Here is a 16,078-nt window from a genome sequence, read left to right as displayed (position 1 = left end):
GTATCTATATTATAACCTGTGTCTGCACTTACACCTATCTCTATCTCTATTTCTACCTCTATCCATATCTATATTTATATCTCCAATTTCTATCCCAACTTCTAGGACCATATCTTCAAATACATATTGAAAAATTTTACTTGGGTATCTTTCAGGCATCTCAAACTCATTATCCTCTCCTCAAATGGCTACTTTTCTACATTACATGTCATGAGTAGAGTTGTCACTTGAATTCCCAAGCTATAACCTTATCTCCTCCTCTAATTCCCTCTGCTTTAACTCAGAAATGGCTCTGAAACCTTCCCCTAATCCCTCTGACCCACTTTCTCTGGTTGCTTTAGTCCAAACTTCTGTTATCTCTCACTGAACTACTACATTTGCCTCTTTTATTTTTTAAAATTTAATCTTTACTGTATTTTCTTCCATGACCCTTAGCAGTCCCCTAAACAGTGGCCTCTTAACAACACCAATGCCCCAATTCTCAGCCCACCCTCCCCATTCTTTATATTGATGTTAGTATGTCCTTTTCAGGGAGCTAAACCAACCAAGCCTGTTCATTGCTTGGCAACTTTCAAGGCTCACCCTTTTCCTACCAGATCAAATCCAAAGGTCTTAAACATGGCCTGGAATTACAAACATGATAAAAAGAGGGCATCTTAAGGGAAAATTATTCCAAATGGTTTTACATAAAGCTCACAAGAGAACTTTATAATGAGGATGTTCAGGGTCAAAGATTGGTCCACAGTGCCAGAGGTGTAGTCTGCTTTCTCTCCTGGATTCAGTGGTTACTTTCACTGGGCTGGCAAGTTGGGTAACCCTGGGGATATTCCCATGAGTGGGCCTCCTGGATCACTGCTGCTCTGGATTCTAGGGTCAACACACTCTTCATTGCACATTGTACCTTCCTCTTCTTCCCTGATCAGGAGTGCTCAGGACTGGCCTTCCTCACACAGCGAGAGCTGCAGGATCTGAAGCTGACTAACCTGGAGAGGAGGTCACTGGCATGGCCAGTGGAGACCTGACTCAACTCTGCACCTGAGCCAAAGTGTCCACTGGGAACAAAGACTTCTTTCCCCTTATTTTGTCTTTTATTTGTATATTCCTTTGGGGGTGATTTTGGGGAAAGCTTATTATCAAAAGCTATATTTGGGAGCCACACCTGGGTCATTTATGTCTCTATGAATGTCAATCAGTATGCTGTTCTGATACAACTCAAACCCCCCACAATTACTTTTTGTCATACAAAGCAGGAAAAATAAAGAAGGATGGAAACATGTTTTCTGACAGATGGTATCTGGGAACAGATGACAGGGAGAAGACAGGTCAGTCAACTCCTACTGAAAGAAAAAAATTGGCTTTCTCTGCCCGAGACAGAGATCTCCATTCTTGGAAGTATAGAACAAATGTGGTTAGGAAGGAATGTGAATATAAAAATAGAAGTAGGTGGTAAGACAGCAATTTATTGCTTTTGAAAATTCTTAATGGCAATTTTTAAACTTTAAAGAACAGTTTGAAACTTGAATGTAAAAAAGAAGAAAAGTCACTCATAGTCCCACCAACCAGAGAGAATCCTTTGTTAACATTTATATCTTGTTCTTTCCATTTCCTTTTTGTTTTAACTGTGCACACATTTCTCTTTTATTTATTTTACAAATTGCAGTCTTAATATACACAAAATTTTGCATTCTGCTTTTATAAGAACATTACAGAATAATCATATTTATATTTTATTGCACAACCCTTATAAACCTTTGTTAATTCAACAAAACATTTATCAAACACCTGCACTGCCTAGGTGTGGGCTGGTCACAGTGAGGTCCCTTCCCTCATGGTGTTCATAAGCAAGTGAGGCACAGGAACAGGCAAGCCTGCAGGTATCTGAGTGTGAGACAGGGCAAAAAGGGGATCTAATACAGGATCTGGGAGAGCATATGGGAAGGTCCCAGATGTCTGTGGGGTGGGTGTCATAGAAGCTTCCCAGAGGAGGAGGTGTCTAAGCTGAGTTCTAGAGGGTGAGTAAGAATTGGCCAGGAAAGGAATGTGAGGGAAAAAGGGGGGCATCCTGAGGTCTAGAAGAGAGTGAGAGCATGAGGAACTAAAGAAAGTTTTATCTAGTGAGGATCTGGAAATCTGGGGTGAGCATAGGAGGAGGGTAAGCTCTATAAGGAGAAGCAAGAGAGGGAAGCAGTGTGGTAGGCAGGGGCATGATAGGCCCTATCAGCCTGCCAAGGAGTCTGAACACTATCTGGAAGAAAATGGGGAGTAGGGAGCATTTTAAGAAAGGGACTGACAGGTTAGAGTTGCAGTTTAGAAAGACTGCTTAAGTTATACTGTGAAGGACACCTCAGAATGAGGTAAGAATAGTGTCAAGGAGACTGATTAGAAAACTCAACAGTAATTCAGGTGAGAGTTGATGGATCTCTAAATATTCTCTTCATCCAACCCTGGCCACCACCAGGTATAGAGGAAACAGCTTTCCACACACCTCTCCACTGGCTTTTCTCAGGGTGCACTCCTAGCTGGACACACCTGGCCTCAGGGGGCTGCTTCACAACTTTTTTCTGATCTTCCAGTTCCCTCTTGAGGACTTCCACTTCCCTAGCTTGCCCCACAATTGTGTAATATCTTATTCCTATAATATAGCTCCAATTTCTTAATACTTACCATGTCTCTGCTTCCTGACTTATCCCTGAGAAATGCAGCCCCTTTTGCCCCCAGTCACACTGGCCCACCATAAGGGTGTTTACCCTTATCTTGCATGAAATGACCTTGTTCTCTTCTGTTGTGTTTGGCTTTACTATATTGTTAACCCCCAAGAACAGGGACTTATTTGTTTTATTCTAGAAAACAATGATTGGAAAATGGTGGAGTTCAATCTGTTGAGTGAGTCAATGAATGAATGAATGAATGAGTGAATCTATAGGTCCAATGCTCAGGAGAGAGATCTGGGCTATAGATAAAGATTCTAGTCACTGAAGCCATGGAAGTGGCTGAGATCACATGGAGAAGAGTGTGCGGAGAGATGGAAAAAAGAGAAGTCAAAACAGAATTCAGAAGAGGAATGATGGAGAAGGAGAAGCTACAGCCAGAGGGTAGAAGCCATCTCAGGTATGCTGTGCTGAGAAAAGAAAGGAGAAGGAACACTTCAGGATGGACAGACAAGACTTCTGGCCAAGATGGAGGTATAGGTAAATACACTTTGCCTCCTCACACAACCAAAAGAAGGACAACAACAAATAAAAAAAAAATAACCAGAACTGCCAGAAAATCAATCTGTATGGAAGTCCAACAACCAAGGAGTTAAAGAAGAAATATTCATTCAGACTGGTAGGAGGGGTGGAGACAGGCACCTGGGGAGGAAAGGACACTCGGAAAGGCATAGGCTGGAGGACTAGGCAGATGAGGTGGCAGCTGGCAGATGGGGTGGTCCCACATTTGTGTGCAGATAAACCAAGAGGAACAACCAGGAGGGGGTGGGACAGACCTCACAACCCAGGGTTCCAGTGTGGGAAATAAAGCCTCAAAACCTCAGACTGAAAAAACCTATGGGGGCTGAGAAACTCCTAGCCTCACAGGAGAGTTTGTTGGAGAGAACCACAGGGTCCTAGAATGTACCCACCCACCCAGGAATCCTCTCCAGAAGGGCCCAATTTGCTTGTAGGTAGTGAAACAAGTGACTGAAAGCTGGCTGAGAGCTGAGCAAGCAGCACTGTTCCCTCTCTGACCCTTCCCCACAGATAGTGCCACAACACTGCAATGTGGGTTGCCCTGCCCACCCTGGCAAATACCTAAGGCTACTCCCCTTATGACATAACAGGCACATGGAGACAAAAAAATATGGCCCAAATGAGAAAACAGATCAAAACTCCAGAAAAAAATACAACTAAGTGATGAAGAGATAGCCAGCCTCTCAGACGCAGAGTTCAAAACACTGGTAATCAGGATGCTCACAGAATTGGTTGAGAATGGCTGCAAAATGGAGAAAAAAATAAAGGCTATGCATAGTGAAATAAAGGAAAATGTACAGGGAACCAAGAGTGATGGGAAGGAAACTGGGACTCATATCAATGGTTTGGACCAGAAGTAAGAAATAAACATTCAACCAGAACAAAATGAAGAAATAAGAATTCAAAACAATGAGGAGAGGCATAGGAACCTCCAGGTAAACTTAAAATGTTCCAATGTAGTAGACCATTATGCATGACATGAGCCTAGCTCCCACTCAGAGATGCACAGGACCCACTCCCACAGATAGGTTCTCCTGTGGAGAATCAGGCCTGCAATGTGCCTAGGCCACTATGAGTCTTGCTTTGTGCTAAAACTCCCTCACCCTGAATTGAGGACATTTACTGCAAAGCAACTTCCTAAAATCCATGCTAAACCTTCCAAGGATGAGTGTAACCGGTTCAACCACTTTTGCCTTTTCATTTGCAAATATCCCTCTTCTGTGATGTGATTAGCAGTATTGGCTCCTTTGTTTTCTGTATAAGGTAACCACCTAAAGCAAGCCTGTGCATAGTTAATGAGGGCTTTCTTGTAATGTGCCCAGTAAGACAATAAAAACTCATTGGAAGAAGGGCTGAGGCTTTTGATCCCTTTGAGAGAAAAGCCATACAGTCCCTTTTCCTCCACCAGATTCTTTAGTCTGTGTGAATGTCTCATTTCATCCATGATGACGTGGATACTGCAAGTCAGTGTCTGCTTCATTCCAACATCTGAATCATAGAGGTGCCAAAGAAGAAGAGGAAGGGCAAGAAATTGAAAAATTATTTGAACAAATATTGAAGAACTTCCCTAATCTGGCAAAGGAAATAGACTTCCAGGAAATCCAGAAAGCTCAGAGAATTCCAAAAAAGTTGAACCCAAGGAAGCACACACCAAGGCACATCATAATTATATTACCCTAAGTTAAGGATAAGTAGAGAATCTTAAAAGCAAAAGAAAAGGAGACAGTTACCTATAAAGGAGCTCCCATAAGACTATCAGCTGATTTCTCAAAAGAAATCTTGCAGGCAAGAAGAGGCTGGAAAGAAGTATTCCAAGTCATGAAAGGCAAGGACTTACATCCAAGATTATTCTATCCAGCAAAGCTATCATTTAGAATGGAAGGGCAGATAAAGTGCTTCCCAGATAAGGTCAAATTGAAGGAGTTCATCATCACCAAGCCCTTATTACATGAAATGTTAAAGGGAATTAACTAAGAAAAAAAAGAAGATAAAAAATAAGAAATGTAAAATGACAACAAACTCACAAATATCAACAACCAAACCTAAAAAAACAAAAACAAATACAGAAACAAACTAAGCAAACAACTAGAACAGGAATAGATTCACAGAAATAAAGATCACATGGAGGGTTATCAGCAGGGAGGAGAGGGGGAGAATTGGGGAAAAGGTACAGGGAATAAGAAGGATAAATGGTGGGTAGAAAATAGACAGGATGAGGTTAAGAGTAGTATATGAAATAGAGAAGTCAAAGAACTTATATGTATGACTCGTTGACATGAACTAAGGGGTGGGGGGAGGAATACTGGTAGGGGTAAGTGCCCGGCAGAGGGGAATAAAGGGGGGAAAAATGGGGCAACTGTAATAGCATAATCAATAACATATACTTGAAGAGTGTAAAAAAAAAGATGGAGAGACAGGGCCCTATATGGCTGAAATAGGATTTAGCAACAGGGAGGTCTTGGAGAGAGTAGTTTCAGGAAAGCAGTGGGAAGCCACACTACTGTGGAGTGAGGAGAAAGTAAGGGCAAAGAAGGAAAGACAGGAAGTGTGTGTACTTCCAAGAGGTTGGCTGTGAATGGGAGAAGTGGGTGAGGGCAGCAGCTGGAGCTGTTTAGTTTTAACAATGGCAGACAAATGCTGATAGGAGGGACAAATAGAGAGTAAGACACTATTAAGTTCAGGGGTGGGGAGGGGAGAGCAGGGGTGCTAAATGCAAGTGGAATATCCCTGAAAAGTAGGAGGAGAAGCCTGTGTGACTCTCATTGGGATGGACTGGGTGGTGAAGGAGCAAACAGACAGTTACCCCTTGTTAACCGGAGCAAGGGACTGAGGTCAGGAATCCCTGTACGTCTGCAGACAGGAGATGCTGTGCCTCCCCTCCCACTGCTTTCCCTCACTGGGCCATCTGCTCAGAGGGCTGGGCAGTGCTTGGATAAATGGTATCTGCAAAGGGGAGCACTGCCTGGGGCCGAGACACTCACTGCTGGTTGCCTCAACGAGGCCCTGAAAGTGTTAATTTCCATCTGGAGACTTTGGCCAGGAGAAGTTTCCCTCTCTTTAGGAAAAGACCATTTTCTAAGCTCTTCTGAGCCTCCTTCCCACTCTTCCTCTGGGTGCAGCTGAGGGGCCTGGCGCCTGCCCTTCCCTGCCCGGCTCAATCCCTGAAGAGGGCAGTATTTTCACAGGTGGGCTCTGCTCTAAGGAGCTCCATTATAAGAAGACTCAGGCTTTTTAAACCAGGCCAATAAAAGAATTTGCCAAGAGGGTCTTTGAAGTAATGACCTCCCTAGTTAGTGCCTTGAAACATATTTTTACATCTTAAAGGAGAGATTATAAGCTGGGGGGCCTGAGATCTGTGGGAGGTGAAAGACCTGGAGGGTGGCAGAGTCCTGGCTCTGGTCCAGGCCCCACCAGGGGGGCAGAGGCTGCTGCTCACAGAGGGGCCTGGGGAAATCAGATTCACAGAATTCGACGTGTCTAAGCCCAGTTCCTGGGCAAAGCAAGGCCCATCTGGATTAGAACTGTTTATTCTCCACAAGCCCAGGCCCAGCCAGGCTTAGTGTGAGGTCTGGGCCAGCTGAAGCCATGTGGAGTGTCCCCTTCCCTTGTGTCTGGGAAAGGTGGGCAGAGGGTGATGAGGGCTGAGGACAGGAGTGTGGCGGTGCTTATGGGGAGATGGGCCCAGAGGGTGGTTGGCCTATGTGGTGCGAAGGATCTTCTGAATGATTAAAAAAACTCTCTCATTTTTCCTATTCACTCATCCATTCACTCATTCATTCATTCCCCAAATTTTTATTGAGTACTCACTAGATGTCAGGTTCATTCCTGGGGACTAAATAGTGAGTGAAATAGGCCTGGCCCTGGCCCTATGAAGCCCTTACATTCTGGTAGGGGACACAGACATCAAACAAATAAGTGTGCCAACATGTAATTACAAACTGTGAAAGAACTATGGAGAAAAAGGACTGTGAGCCATGAAAGCATGTAACAGAGACCCTGAAATATGGAGGGTGTGGTGGCTGGGGCCGTGGGGAAGCCACCTTTGAGTGGGACCTGAAGCAAAGGTGGGCATTAGCCAACACTGTGTAGGATTTGAAGCTGAGGAAGCAGCTCGTGGAATAGCCCTCAGAAGAAGAAAGCGGGCCATTCCAAGGAGCTAAAGACTATCAGGATACCAAGACACAGAGAGTGAGTATGGGGTGCGGCAGGGATGAGGCGAGAGAGGTCGGCAAGGGCCAGATCACACAGGGCCTCGTGCGTGACAGTAAAGTGTTCAGATTTCATTCAGGGTATAAATAAGAAGCTACTGGCTTTGATTCAGTGGAAGACAGAAGTTTGGGTGTGGAGGCCTCATCCCAGCAATGATAAGTCAGGAAATGGAAACACAAGTCCATGCCATTCACTCCCAACCTCCCTTTTCACTTGATTTCTCTCCACTAGGAATACTTCCCAGGGAACAGCTCAAAACAGGAACGCTGGCTTCTTTCTGTTCTTGGCTCTCAGGCTTCCCCTGAGGATCCCGCTGCTCCGAGTCCTGCCATGGCCTGCAGGAGGATGTCGGGGCCAGGGTCAGGGCCATCCTCCCTGCGGGCCTCTCAAGGACCTCCTCATCCAACCCTCTTGTTTTAGGGGTGTGCAGACTGAGGTGGGAAGGAGTGAAGTTTGTGGCTCCCACAGGGCATTCTAGATGTCAGAAATACCTCTCCCCAAAGGCATCCAATGCCTCGCACCTGCCATTTTGGGTGAGACTTTGTTGTGAACTAGATGCTATGGAAGAGGGAAAAAGAGTAGGTGAGATGTGTGCGTGAAAAGAGGCTAAGAAGTGTAATGTGATCCCTCCCATCTGAGTATACTTTCACAAAGTGATTTTCCAGACTTTAGCTATTCTGTGAAGAGTGGACTATCTTCATTTTGGTGATGAAGTTCTGAGAGGTTAAGTAACCTAAGGCAATGCATCCAGTAAGTGGAGAAGCTGGCCTCAGCCCTCAGACTTGATGTCTGCCCCTCTGAAGCTCTCCACAATGGGACTAGAAGAAAGATGAGATGACAGGGCAAGAGAATCATCAAGAAGGAAAGGCTTCATGGACAGGAAGAGGCCGAGAGAGGTGAGCAATGGGGGTGCCCATCTGGCACAGTTGGGGGTTGTGCAAAAGGAGCAGTAAGTAATCGGGCAGTGTATGTCGGGGCCAGCAAGTGGAGGTTTTCAGTGCCACATTGAGGGGTTTTGTTTCTTTGGAGAGCTCCAAAGGCCTTTTAGCAGAGCGTCCCCCACGTAAATATTGGACAGATGTTTGGTGCTGGAAAGTAGGATGAGTTGGAAAGCATAAGAGATAGGAGGCAGGACTGACAGCTGTGAGGCTGCCATGGTCTTGGAGAAAAACAGGTGTGATTATGGGGAAGGTAAAGAGGTTAGGGCCATTGCTGGCAGAGGTCATAGTGGGATTTGTTGAGAGATGAGCTGTGTGTGCCTGTGGCTCAGCATGCAGGTGGTGGTGGTGGTGTGGATCCCAAAGAATCCCAAGGCCACGGCCATGCATTTGCATCACCAGGACATTTGGCACCAGGTTGAGGTGTGGGTTGTGTATTACTTTTGCCAGAACAAGTCTGAAGACACTCCACTGGGGAAGTGAAGTAGTCTTGGAAAGTTGAGCTTGGAACTCAGAAGGGAGAGGCTCTGGGGATAACTAGCTTCTGATGTGAATTAGTCACCAATTAACTGATTATCCCATAAGCAAAATACCATCTCTGAATTCCCACACTTCCCAATCAAACTCTGTAACCCCAGTTATTGAATTCTGGCCTGCCATTCCTGAGGTCGACCCCACCCTAACTATCAGTAATGACAATGGTAGTTTATTCTTTATTTTCTACATGCTCTCCCTGCCCCTCCTTGGCCACCTCTGGGTGAAAACATAGAGAAACTCACGTCTCACTTCCCACCTGACTTATCTCCTGAGCTCCCCAACCTTCCTTTGCCACCCCCAGGTAAATTGCGCAGCCCAGTCTTTTTGTGTTCTCTCCAATATTTTTGCCCTGGTTTTCCCATCATAGTACTTCTGCTGGAATGTCTGCCTTTCTCACTGTCTATCTCAACTTTTCCAGGTGGGCAACCAAAAATTCTTGCAGACTGAAAACCACAAGCCTATATGAACCCTGACCATTTTCCAAGGCCCATCTCTAGTTTTACCTCCCCTCAGGAGCTTAATGCTTCAGCCTGCTGCCTCCACAGGCTGGCAAGGTGTTGACCCTGCATCACATGGTTATTTGACTTGCATATGGCATCTGCTTGTTTTTGCTGCTCCCTGTTCATTTCATGCAGGTAGGCTTTGCTGATCAGGGTAGGCCGGGCTCTGGGAGAAACAGCTCTACTCTGAAATTTCAGTAGCTTCACATGACTCAAGTTTATTTCTAGATCATGCTACATGTCACTGTGAGTTGGTAAGAGACCCTGCTCCTTTCTTCCGTAGGACCCAGGCTGATGGTGACAGGACACAGCTTGTCGTTCACCCCCCAGAATGGTATTGTCCCACAGAATTCCCCGAAATGGTGTATGTCCTGTTTGTTCAGTGCAAGGCAGTCTCTGCTAGTCACATGCAGCTACCAAAAACTTGAAATGTGGGTAGTATGACTAAGAAATAGAATTTTAAATTTCATTTAATTTTAACTAATTTAAATAGCCAGGTGTGGCTAGTTGCTATCACATCCAGCAGTGCAGATCTGTAATATGAGGTCTCTGCGTTCATTTCCCAGGTGGCAGGAGTAGAGTATGTTCGGAGAATCTTGCCTGTTGTTTTACACTCAGCCAAGAAGTAATCCTCAGTCAGAGCTAGTCGCCAGGAGCCGCTTAACTGCAAAGCAGCTGGAGAATGGAGGGGAGTCCATGAATATTCAGAAAGCAAGACATAGCTTTACCGCAAAAGTCTAAGTGTGGTAGAACTTTCCTGAGGCTAAGATACACGAGATTTTGGGAGGCAGATTGAGTTGGTATAAATGGAGGAAAAAAACAGAGATAGAATGCACAAAAACAAAGGAATTGGATTTTAGAGATGAGGAGGAGTGCAGTCACTAACCACACAGCCAGGCTCAACCTCTGAGTCCTGAGTTCCTGGATCAGAGACAAGAGATAGGGGAAGGCAGGATGCTGTACCTGCCCTGGGGAAATAACAGCCCTGGCTGGGACACATCTAGCCTTTCCTTCTGAGTCCCTGGGAAGGGAAGAGCTAGGAGTTACCAAAGGCTCATTCTGTTCTTGGAGCCTTTGAAAGGAAAGGGCCCCACAGGGCTTTTGGTTTTCAAATGGCCCTGGATTTTTCCCCCTGAGGTGAGTCACTGAGCCGAGCTGCCTGCAGAGGGATGAATTGCAGGGCAAGAACCCAGCATGAGGTCATGTGGGCCAGGCTTCCCGCTTGACCCCAGACCAGGGGCCAAGATCAGGGAGTTTCCCAAGGCCAGTGAGGAAGGGGGTCATGCCCTGACTGCTATAGACCTCTAGCCATTGCAAAGGGGTGGAGGGGGTGAAGTGGTTCACTGCTGGGTTCAGGGCCCAAGAGCTGTGGAAAGAACTCAGAAGTAACTCAGCCAGGGGAAGAAACTGAGGCCCAGAGCAGGGGTCCAAGACCACTTGGGGAGTTAGCAGCTGAACCATGACCAGTGCCCAGGAGTCCTGCATGAGGTCCTTTGCCCTCCCATGTGAAGTAGTCCCTGAGGCAGCCTTGCTCCAATTTCATGCTCACAGTCTCCAGGTTGGTGCCTGCTCCAGCTGTTTTCATTTTCCCCGTAGGCTCTGTCCACTTCTGATTTTAGTGCGTCCTTGCTGCTGCTGGACTCATTTCTGTTCCTCCCATTCCACCCCTGCCCCCAGGACAAATGACAATGCTCCAGATGGCAGAGAGACCAGTGTGAGTAAGAAGATGTTTTATCTGACTCTGGATCTTGGGAGGGATGAGCCTCTGCTTCCTCCAATGAGGTCAAACCAAGTTTGTATTCTCAAAAACAAACAAACAAACAAACAAACAAACGGAATGGAGAAATTACTAACTTTACAAACTACTCTTCATTTTAGAAGACTTTACCATAGGATCCCACTAAGGCAAGGTGTTCCTGGTGTATTTCATAGAGAATTTGATTCACAAAATTAATTTCATCAGCAAAATGTTTTGAACACTTGCCATCTGTAAGGCACCAAAGGTTTTTAAAATATGGCATTGGATCAAAGTTAGGCCCACCTGTGGCTTCCTCGAGCTTCAGGGAACCCGCAACTGGAATGGTCAGTCCCCAGTCTGCCCAGGCCAGGAGAGTTTACCCCATTTACAGAGGGACAACTGATGCTGCAGAAAGGAAGTGGAGCCAAGACTTGGGAAACTGCCTGCCCTCCCTCCTGGGTAGGGGAGAAAATGTCTGCAGAGCTTCTTCAATTCTGAATCCTCTCATCTATCTCAGTGTGTCATGGAGCCTTGGGATTGCCTAGCTAAGTGAATAGCTCCCACTGTGCTGGAAACCAGTGTGCATTCCAGAAAAACACTGTCTTGTCCTCTTTCTACTGCTGTTCAGGAGCTTCCCACACAGCTCAAACCAACCTGCGCTCTGCTTGTGTCTGAGGCAAATGGTATTTTCCAGAAATTTCCAACATCTCTCATCCGCGTGTTCTATAGTATGGCCATGCTGCTCCCCCAATGGGGCAGGGTCTCATTCCCCTTCCCTTCCCTTGTTTCTTGGTGGGCACTGATTGCTTGAACAACAGAGCACAGGAGGAGTGATGCTGTGTGACTTCTGAAGTTGGGTCATAGAAGGGGATGCAGCTTCTGTCTGTCCCCTGTAGCAGCTGTGACTAGGTGAGAAGTCCAGACACCTTGAAGTTGTCATACTGTGAAGAAGCCAAGCCACATGGAGAGGCTCTAGGTAGGTGCTATGGCCATCAGTCTTGGCCCAGGTGCCAGACATGTGCATGAGGAGCCTTCACATGATTCCAGTCCCCAGCTACCCAGATACTCCCAGCATTCCATTTGACCCAGCTGAAGCCCCAGACGGCATGGAGCAGAGACAAACCAGCCCTACCATGCTTTTTCCAATTCTCAGATTCTGAGGGAAGAACAAATGGTTGCTTTAAGCTGCAAAGTTGTGGGGTCATTTACTGCAGGGCCATAGTAACTGGAACAATACCCTCCCCTGAGGTCTCGGGGCACCTAGCATTCTACTCCACAGCACTGGTGGCAGTGGTAATTAATGAACTAACTATTCAGGCAATTCCCTCTTTAATTACTGTCTTCCCCATTCAACTCTAAGTTCCAGGAAGGCCAGGGGTGCTGTCAGGGAGTCAGCCAGAGAGATGCTCAGTGAATATTTAATGAGTGACTGATCTTAATGCTGTCCTCAGATTGAACCCCAAACTTGACCTCAGAATGACTCTGGCCATGAATTCAGACTGACTCTAACCCTGGCCACAGACCAACCCCTGATTCTGGCATCAAAGGCCAAACCCTGGCCACAGCCTGAGCACTAGGCCCAGCTTCAGACTGACCCCTAAGCTTGACCTCAGAATGACCTCTGACCCTGACATCAGGCTGAGTCCTGGCCTTATTACGACAGGAATGATCTGGCATATCTCTTCTGGATCGCCTTCTGCTTCCCACCTCCACCTTCTCACCACATTGCCCTTCTTTGAGTTGCTTGAAGGAGTAAATCTCGTTTGGGTGTGAGCACCCTGCTAATACTTCCCCCTCTGCCAGGAGCACTCCCTCCTAATTCCTACTCTTTCTTTCAGTCTTGCTTAATGTCACTGCCTTAAGGATCAGCCAGTTTAAATGAGGCCCCTTTATATTTGCTGTTAGAATTTTCACACTTTATAATTATATGTATATGTTTGCTATTGAGTTTGATGTTTTTCTCTTCCTAGAGATTGAGTATAGTAACCACATTTGTTTTATTTGCCACTATTCATGGTATGTACAGCACAGAGCCTGGCACCTACAAGGGCATCAATAAATAATCGTAGAATGACTGAAGGAACGAATAACTGGACAGGGAATCTTCTAGGAAACTTTCTCTTGGCCCTTTCCTGTCATGTGGAGTTCACGTCTTTCCCTGTTCTCTCCCCAGGCCCTGTGACCAGCCTGAAAGAGCATTTGGACATGAACTGGGTTCTTTTCGTGCTTCTGTGCCTCTCCCACCAGCCTGAGCCTCCTCCAGCCCTGAGCCTGGCATCTCCCCTCTGCAACCCCAGCATCACAGGCTGGAACAGCTCAATAAATGTTGGTTGAACTGTTGAACCAGACCCATTCCTTCTCTCCAGCCTCCTTTCTGGCCTCACTTCTCGACTGATTCATGTGAGGGGCCATCAGGAGCAGTGCCTCAAACAGAGAAGAAACAAATGAAGAAGTGGAGGAATAGGCAGTAGAAGACAGGCAGAGACATCCATCTCTTCCTGCCCTCTGTCCTCATTGCCATCCCCCGGAGATTTCAGGCAGTCAAAAGTTCAGGCTCCACGTTTTCTGGAAAAGGGAGGGAAATCTATGTGTGGGGGATAAAAAAAAAGTCCCCAAACTCAAATCACGCACACAGAACAACAAGCCATAAAACGGAACACCATTGGGAGAAGATGGGGTCACATGGTGGGAATCTGGATTGCAATGTGTGTGTGTGGAGGGGGGCGGCACTTGAGAAAACGCAGTCTCCTCAATGGGAACCAGATGGGCTGCATGCTCTTAAATAGAATCCCAGACTTGCAGCGCTGGGCGGGAGCAGGGCTGGGGGTGCTTTCCCCTTGGCCCCTCCCTGTGCAGAAGGGACATGGAGGAGGGGGTGCAGGCTGCCAAGCCCTGAGGCTGCGACAGAGTGGCTTCCAGACCCCAGGCTCCTGGCTCTGGGTCAGTGCTCCTCTCACCCTGCCACGCTGTCTCCCAGCCCTTTGCCAGGATCTCCAAATTAGAAGCATATCACGAAGCAGCACTGTCATTCCGGCCCCCCCTCACTCCCAAGCTTTTCTGTTCTTTCTTCTAATTCTTTCTCTTTGCAGCATAATTTTAAAGGTGCCAGGAAGTCCTCTTTGTTCCAAAAATCCTCATCCCGGCCCCCGCCCCCTCAAGAGAACACACTAGGATACCTGTGAGAGGCACTGTGCTAGGTGTTTTATGGCTATTTGCCCACATAATTGTCCCAACACCCTGTGAGAGACATGTTGGTCTATTAGTTCAGTATCCTCTTGGATGGGATGTAGAATGGAAGGATTTAGCATCTCAACCAGAGACCTTGTAGCAACAAAAGCATGAGATAAAGCTGACCCTTAGTGGATCAGGGAAATGTCTTGAGATACTAAAATCCAAGAGGCCTCTACTCTTCCCAGCAGTGCCCATCACCCACCTACAGAAACTGCTATGTGAAAACATATGTGTGGACATGCATTCCATTTTCTGTCTGACCTCTCCTCCCAGTAAAAGACATCACTGGTTTCTTTCCCAGCTCCCCTGAGAAACAGATTGTAGTGATAACTTCCCGGAGGGCCACTGCAAGTGTCCCAGTAGACTATGCACAAAATGGCTCCAGGGGCACCATTCACAGGGACTATGATGTGAAGGACAGCCCTGGCCTTCCCCCGGGCTTTTGTATGCCCACCCAGGCAGACAGTGGAACTTCTGGCCTCCTCAGGGTACACTGAGGAATCCCTGCTTATCTGGGCTTCAGAGGTATCTGTGTCTTATACTTACTAGGAAGGGGTCAAAAATCAGGCACCTACTTTCTTTGCAATCTGTCCCCTTCTGAGTAGCAATGGGGCCAGAAATTTTTGCTCTCTATTCCTCCTGGGGTCAGCAACAGCCAATTGGTTGTCTCTAATAAGCAATCACTCAATTATCCAACTAGTGGTGGCCAGCACCTTGTAGTGTGCTCTTGAGTTGTAGGTGAATGAACTGCTACGTGAACAGTCACAGAGAGGGCATCCTGGCAGAGGAAAGGCCTGTGCAGAAAGGCCAGAGTGGGGCAGGGCCTGGAGTGTGTGGGGGCTGCTGTGTCCATTGTGGGGAGAAGGGCAGCAGGAGAACTGGGAGATGTGAGGTCGGAACAGAGACCATCTTGGGAAAGGCCTGGAAAGCCATGGTAAGGAACCTGGATTTTATTCGAATTATGGTGGGAACACATTTGAAAGGTTTTAAGCAGAGGAGTGCTGTGACTAATTGACATTTTTGCAAAATCACTCATGTTGGAATTGATGAGATGGAACAGAAGAGGGGGAGAATATCAAGAGAGGAGACTCTTTCAGGGGCCCTGGTGAGTTTAGGAGGTGGTCTGAATGAGGGTGGCTCTAGTGGATGGAGAGAAGTGGATGAACTTAAGTATGTGTTGAAGAAAGACTTGCCAGGACTTTCTGCCAGGTCATATGTGGGGTGAGAGGCAGGGACTGTCCGAAGTTTGTGGCCTGAATAAATAAGCAGGGTAGCTGGAGGGGCCATTCACTGAGACAAGAAGGTCAGCCTCTTAGCCCAACCACCAGCTCTGACTTCCTCAACCCATGACTTCAGTAAGCGAGGAACATGTGTTGTGGCCTTTCTTTGCTCCCTTTCTTGCAAAGCAGATGGTGAGAGAAGGAAGAAGGCCAAGCCTCCGGGGCTGTGACTGTACTTTCCACTTTTAGCTCAGCAGTTGGGAGCTCATGGCCTTGCCATCCCTTGCCTCCCACTCCTGTTTCTCTTAGCTCTGCTCTAAATCAAATTCAGCTCAGTATTATTTACTGAGCACCTGCTGTGGCCTAGATATGTGAAGGCCACTATGAGCTAAATAGAAGAAGGAACACATGTGGTCTAGCTTTTTAGACATGGAAAGAGCCAGGGACATAAGCAGAGATGGACTGGCGCAGCTAGGAG

The sequence above is a fragment of the Phyllostomus hastatus genome, unplaced genomic scaffold (genome assembly GCF_019186645.2).
Source record: "Phyllostomus hastatus isolate PE091 unplaced genomic scaffold, TTU_PhHast_1.1 phas_scaffold_78, whole genome shotgun sequence".
NCBI lineage: Eukaryota > Metazoa > Chordata > Mammalia > Chiroptera > Phyllostomidae > Phyllostomus > Phyllostomus hastatus.
This window is presented reverse-complemented; position numbering follows the sequence as displayed.